Source organism: Ahaetulla prasina, chromosome 12, assembly GCF_028640845.1.
Source record: "Ahaetulla prasina isolate Xishuangbanna chromosome 12, ASM2864084v1, whole genome shotgun sequence".
Classification (NCBI taxonomy): Eukaryota; Metazoa; Chordata; class Lepidosauria; order Squamata; family Colubridae; genus Ahaetulla; species Ahaetulla prasina.
The window spans coordinates 12,006,957-12,014,388 of NC_080550.1; the positions used below are offsets into that span (position 1 = coordinate 12,006,957).

The 7,432-nt window shown below is 41.1% G+C and overlaps 1 non-coding gene across 1 annotated transcript; it reads right to left on the bottom strand.

Moving 5' to 3' along the window:
• Positions 1 to 215: 215 nt before the first annotated feature.
• LOC131184445 (U4 spliceosomal RNA) lies at positions 216 to 357 on the bottom strand. Its single transcript, XR_009151973.1, has one exon. It is a non-coding gene; the product is annotated as a U4 spliceosomal RNA (small nuclear RNA).
• Positions 358 to 7,432: the final 7,075 nt, after the last annotated feature.

Below are 7,432 nucleotides of genomic sequence, written 5' to 3' on the forward strand. Positions count from 1 at the left end.
CACAAAGTCACACCTGATTCTAAATTACCATAACACTTAACTGTGGTTAATGAAAATGAACCAGATTCATAAATAATAATTTGCAATAAGCTTGAGTCCACAAACCATTGCTGAGATTCTTCAATTGAATTCAAAGAATCATAATTCTCTGTATTTGCAAACTTTTGCTGAGGGAGTTGGGCGTGGGACTCCCGACACCTAGTTGCTTGGGGAATTCTAGAAGTTGAAGTCCACAAGTTGCCAAGGTTGAGAAACACTGGTTTAGGTGATGGAATTGGTCAATAGGAACCTGAACATTAGCAATAATCGCGCCTCAGATAAACCTCATTGGCTACAATACTGCTACTGCGCAAAGCTATATAAAACATATAAAACCTTCTAAGCAATGCACATTTTCAAGTAGTTCACAAGGGAAAAAAAATTCAAGTATTGAACATGAAGTAGGAAGGTCTTTATTCCACCTTATCAATAAGAACTTTTTTCATTCAGAATATTAGCCAGAAATCTTAAAAGTGAATTCAACATCCTATTCCACCATTTTTTTCTAGTCCGTGTTAATAATGGTGGCATGACTTGATCAACACTTAATAAAGTGCCTGACACCAGATTTCTAAAATCATTCATTTGTAGCATTCATATAGATGAGTTAGATAATTACTTAAACCCTTCAAGTTCACCTGACATCATGTTATGAGAAAACATTTTGTTCTGAAGATAAGATTTTTTTAAAAAAAACAAAAAACCCTACAAGGTGTAATTCCAAGAAGCCATAACTCAGAAGCTATTGGTCCCTTTATGGGTAAAAGCAGGGGAAAAGATGATGCTGTCAGCAGAAGTATAGAAATGAGACAGAGTCTGGCAAGGAAGAAAAGATTTAAGGAGAGCTGAGCCAAAATTTATCAGATCACATTTTCTTGGGGAAAAAATAATAATAATTCTGAGACTTTTCATCTTCTAAAACCCATCTTCAAGATGGCTACATGGCAGAACTTTCTCCCAATACCGTCCATCATTTTTCCCCCGCTCTTCCTCTGAATTGGCAATTGTGTCTTGTCTTTGTCCTGCCTCATTTAGAACAATGTTTTTGATGCATGGATCTGCTATCTCAGCCAAAATGAATGGACAACTTAGCAAGAGTTATGCACGGCTATCTGTGCTGAGTCCATTAGCTTCCGTGTATTCTCTAGCACAACATTCAGACCCACTTCATTTTCTCCACTTGCTACACAAAGAGCAGCCATGACCTTTGATCAGGGGACACCAGTGTCTTTCCATGATGCCCCCCAAATTTTTATTTATTTATTTATTTATTTATTTTGTCACACAGTATATATAAGCATAAGCATGAAACAATTATACAATATATAAGCATATATCTAAGTATGAGTATGTAATAACTATATTAATTGGATATAACAAAAGGAAACAATAGGACAGGAACGGTAGGCACGCTTGTGCTCTTATGCACGCCCCTTACAGACCTCTTAGAAATGGGGTGAGGTCAATAGTAGACAGTTTTTTGAGGAATTGTGGGGGATACCAAATTTTGGGCAGGATATCAATGATGCTTTTAATGGAAAAACAACATGAACCTCCTGCCAAATTAAAAGATAAACATTTCCCTCCCCCCCCCAAAAAAAAGAAAAATCCTCTGTAGATTAAAAAAAAATACTTCCTGGTTGAAGAAACAGGTTTCTTTTGCCAAAAGACTGACTTGAAAGTCAAGGAATTTGAAAAGTAGGACATGGACAGAAGTGGAATTAAGATTCCCATCTCAAATGGTTAAACGGAGTTTGGGCAGAATTTAGGATGAGTCCTCTTTCATTTGGGATTTCAGTAACTAAAACCTTTTCTTGAATAACTCTCCTAACCTGAGTGAAATCAAAAGAATATAAATACGACTTCAGCAAGAGAGTGGTCAATGCCTGGAATGCACTATCTGACTCTCTGGTCTCTTCCCTAAATCCCCAAATCTTTAACCAAAGACTATCCACTGTTGACCTCACCCCATTCCTAAGAGGTCTGTAAGGGGCGTGCATAAGAGCACCCGCGTGCCTACCGTCCCTGTCCTAATGTTCCCTTTAATTGTATTCATTTTATGTGCGCTCTCACAGAGAGGGCCTCCTCCGGATACCGTCAGCTAAACAATGTCGGCTGGCGACCTCTAGGGGGAGGGCCTTCTCTGTGGGGGGCCCTACCCTCTGGAACGAGCTCCCTCTGGGGCTTCGTCAACTCCCCGATCTCAAGTCCTTCCGCCGCGAGCTGAAGACGTTGCTGTTTCGAAGAGCAGGACTAGCTTGAATGTAGTTTTAAATTGGGATTTTTTAAAAAGGGGTTTAAATGAGGTTTTAAATTTGTATTTAAAAGTTAGAGCATCAATTGAATTTAACTATCTATTCTTTTAGCTGTTTTTTATGTATTATATGTTTTCTGTTGTTTTTTTTGACTGTGAACCGCCCTGAGTCCTTCGGGAGATGGGCGGTATACAAATATAATAATAATCATGTATTCAATTCATGCTTATGCTTATATCTATTATCTAATACATACTCAACAAATAAATAAGAATAAATAAAATAAATAAAGAGTCAAGGAGAGGCCACACAATAAGGAGCTATTAGGACTGAAGCCCAGGTATGATGACAAACGGAAAACTGAATGGGATATGAATGGGTACGAGGAAAAAAAATTGTAATGTTTATTGCATGTGTACAAATGACTTGTTCAAAGTAAGATGTTGACTGTTACCTACTATTAAGAAATCCTACAACTGTAGAAGCTCAGAGGTTTAAAATCAGCCCCTTTTCTGCTTCTCGGAAACCCAGTCTTCCTTGTGCCACCAAGCCTCCTCCTTTGTTTCCAACGATAAAAACTTCCTGTCGGAATTATATCTCGTAACTAATATCGCTCTTATCTCACAGAGAGATACCAATTATTTTGCAAAGCAAACATTCCACAGGACAATCTTCATAAAGCTCCAATGTTCATGTTGCAATTAAAACTTTGCATTATTGATGAAAGACACACGCAGGCGGCATCTCTGCCAATGATTCATTAAATCCCATTTGGCCAGGCCTTTCCTAGGGTTGCCATTCCGTCTGTGGGGCACAGATGCAAAAAAAAAAAAAAAAAAAAGGAGGAGGAGAAGGAGGAGGAGGAAAGCTTAAAGATACAGGAATGACTATCCTGGCTTTTAAAGCAGATTTCTTTGCCAAAGTCAAAAAAAAAAAAATTTCTTGGTCTTATAATTAAAAATAAATTAAGGAAAGTGAAGTATTCAAATAGGTTTGCAGCACAAAGAAGAGGTTTTCAGCCATTTCTAAGCCTTTCATCAGTTGGTTAGATTGATTGGGTTTATATCCTGTCTTTTTTTTTTTCAGATACTCAGGATAATGTAAATAGCATTCCCTACCTTCATTTTTTTTTCTCTCACAACAGCAACCCTGTGAGGTGGGTTAGCTGAAAGGAGATAGAAGGAATCCCTGTGAATTTTCTTCTGCTAGTCATTGCAAACTACAGCGGCATTTCAAGGCCACTAAGCCTGTCTGAAGACATTTCTGCAGTCATGTGGCCAGCATGGACATCACAGGGCAGTGTTACCTTCCAATCAAAGTGGTACCTATTTATCTACTTGCATTGCCATGCTCTAAGACAGTGATGGCTAACCTTTTCCAAAGCGCGCATGCACCCGACCCCCCCAAAAAATGCAATGTACACATGCGCCCCGTGCATGCGCCCCACCCTCGCACATGTGCACACGCCCTATGCATGCACCCCGCCCCCCACGCATGTGCCCCATCCCCCACTCTCACAAGGAAGAGACCCAAAGACCAGCTCACTGGCGGGAGGTGTGCGTGCATGCGCAGCAGAGCTGAGCTGGGGCAACAGCTCTCAAGCCCACAGAGAGGGTGCCACCTCTGTGACACATGCCATGGGTTTACTATCAGTGGGGTGAAGACAGGAGCTCAGCACATCACATGGCACTCGGGTCTCGAACCTGGGCTGTTGTTTTTCCAGCCAATAAGTCCAGCGTCTTAACCGCTGAGCCACCAAGCCTGGGCCAAAATCACTGCTGTGCTCCATGATTATAGAACTAAAATGATGACCCAATGGGGCATAGGTTGTCTAGTGTCTGTGGAGATAGGATAGAATATTCACTTTAATACATGCAATGGGGAAAAAACATCTTGTGGAATATTTTGCTTTTACTTGATACCCACCACTAAAGGAGAAATAGGACTTTGGGTTGTTGTTTAAGTGAGTACTAAGGGAAAGGTCAAAAACTGCATTAAAAAGAAATGAGGGTTAACACACAGCAGGCATAGCATTTCGGGTGCATGCATTAATTAAAGCAAATAGAGGTAAGGAGGACCTAGCTTTGCCCAGGAGGACAGACAACAGATGAAAGGGAACTGAGCTTCTAAAATGATTCCAGAATTTTACTCTGCTGTACTGCATGACTTTGTTCTGAGACAAATAGCTAACTAATCCATAATCCTGCTTGAATATCAGGCCAGTCTTGGGTGAGAGTATAAAAGAAAAACATTTAAAGGAGAAGAGCTGCTAAAATCCATGAAGGTGGACAAATCAACACATTTTGCTATCACCGACTTATCGTCCACTCCAAATCACAGATAGGAAGAAAATGCTTAGGAAAAGACATCATATTTGGAAAGGCTGTATTGAAACCAGGATATCAGGATCGCTAGCGCTTTAATAAGACTTATTTACGTTTAAAACAATAAGTGTACATCAGGGAAGCTGGGCCTCAGAAAGCCGACAATGAGATCTTCGCATTTAAAAATTGTGTTGGGAGAAAGTCGTTAAATTCATTTTGGGGAAAGGCTTTATTAGAAAGCACTGAGTATCAGGGAAAATTGCTGATGACAAATGGATGCAGATATTTCAGCAGATTTTAAAAATAGCAGAGATAAAGAGCTGAAGGCTATGACGACAGCGCCATCGGACTGAATTTCTACTGATTCATACATTCCTAATATTAGGAGGTAAAGCAGTGTCTAATTTAATGCTTTGCCAACATCTGCGCTATAATTTCTCAGATGTTTTCTTTCCCTGTGAAAGCAAAGATTGCTCGTTTTGGGGGTTTTTTCTGTTAGGTATTTTTCCATCAACTCCAAAACCTCCTGGGTTGATCACACCTACCCATTTGAAAAGACCCTATGGAAGAACTTTCCTTTGATGTCTCCCCCTTGGGATTCAACACAGCAGAAGACTTTCAGAAGGTGTGCTCATGATCAGATGACTACAAGGAATATCAAGCCTCCCATTCCCTCACCAACCAGGAAGAGCTGAAGAAGCTTCTTGGATGAGAAGTGAAAGAAATGAAACAACTTCAAGGAAAAACAAAGGAAGTCCAGGTGTCCCTTGTCTTTGGGACAACCATGACCTGGATGACTGAGAATCTCCCTAGACAACATGAGAAGAGGGTGGGGTCCTTACTAAGAGTGGAGAAGAGAGGTAACCTGAGATGCTAAGGATCATTCTTGGATTTGCATTCTTCGTTGTTGTTGTTGTTAGTTGCGAAGTCGTGTCCAACTCATCGCGACTCCATGGACGATGTTCCTCCAGGCCTTCCTGTCTTCCTTTTCTTCTTTTGCCCTCAATCTTTCCCAGCATTAGGCTCTTCTCCACTGGCCTTCTAAACAGCAGTCAGGGTTGATCGCCTTGCAGTCCAAGGGGCTCGCAGGAGTCTTCTCCAGCACCATAGTTCAAAGCAGGGGTGAAATCCAGCAGGTTCTCACAGGTTCTGGAGAATCAGTAGTAGAAATTTTGAGCAGTTCAGAGAACCGGTAGTGAAATTTTAAGTAGTTCGGAGAACTGACAAATACCACCTCTGGCTGGCCCCAGAGTGGGGTGGTAATGGAGATTTTGCAATATCCTTCCCCCAGGAGTAGGGCGGGAATGGGGATTTTGCAGGATCCTTTCCCTGCCATGCCCACTAAGCTACACCAAACCACACCCACAGAACCAGTAGTAAAAAAATTTGGATTTCACCACTGGTTCAAAGGCCTCAATTCTTTGGCGCTCATCCTTCTTTATGGTCCAACTTTCACAGCCATACATTGCAACTGGGGAAACCATAAGGAAGGCTGAGCGCCAAAGAATTAAGCCTTTGAACTCTGGTGCTGGAGAAGACTCCTGCGAGCTCTTGGACTGCAAGGCGAACAAACAAGTCAGTCCTAGAGGAGATCAACCCTGACTGCTCTTTAGAAGGCCAGATCCTGAAGATGAAACTCAAATCCTTTGGCCACCTAATGAGAAGGAAGGACTCCCTGGAGAAGAGCCTAATGCTGGGAAAGATTTAGAGAAATTATTATTATTATTATTATTATTATTATTATTATTATTATTATTATTATTATTATTATTATTTAATTTCTATACCGCCCTTCTCCCAAAGGACTCATGGCAGTTTACAGACAGATAAAAAAACAATATATATATATAACCCAAAAAGTTAAAAACCTGTTAAAAAACTGATTCAATTTGGCCGAAATAAGACTTTAAAGAAGGCCCTCCCCCTGGGGGTCGCCAGTCGACATTGTTTGACTGACGGCACCCTGAGGAGGCCCTCCCTATGGGAGTGCACAGGTCGATGGGAGGCTATTGGTGGCAGCAGGTGGTCTCGTAAATAACCCGGTCCTGTGCCATGGAGCGTTTTTTTTTTTCTTCCAAAAAGTTTTTATTGGTCAAAAAAGGTTTATACAAATACATATCAGGTATGGTAAATTTTCATTTTTCTCATCCAAGATAAGAATTTTACTCAAATTTTTTAACACATACAACAGCCATATGGCAAGCAGGTGACACGAAGTAGCTAAGTTTACAAATCTTACATACGCAATAAAGAAGGGTCAAGAATAAACAGAATATCATACAAAAGAGAATAAGGAAAACCAACACAATACCAAATATCTTTATCACTTCCTAGTTTTGGATCTCAGAACTCTGGGTTCAGCCTGACCCAACTCCAGGGCCGCAACAGCGGCAGCCGCCACCGCCCCATGGTCTATAACCTCCCCTTCTTCAATTCCTGGGTCATCTGTCGTCTCCTCTCTTTTCTGCACTGCCCGCATCTCACCCTCCAGACCTTCCACTTTCTGCTTGTTTTCTGCTGAGACTTGTTGAGTATCCTTTAAATCCTTTTGGATAGTCACAATTTCTGCTCTTATTTCCGTTTGGCCTCTTTGCAAATCATCCAGTTTCTTATCCATATTGGATAACTTTTCCAGAATTCTCTCCATCTCTCCAGCAGTTGGTCTCTGACCTTTTGCCATTTAGAAAAAAAAATTCAAAATCCTCAGGCAAGCACAGTATCCTTGTAATTTCCTCCGGATCCACCAGGGGGCACTCACAGGAGCAACGAGGCCGGAGTACAGTTAGTCAACCAGGAAGCGGAAGGGAAGTGATG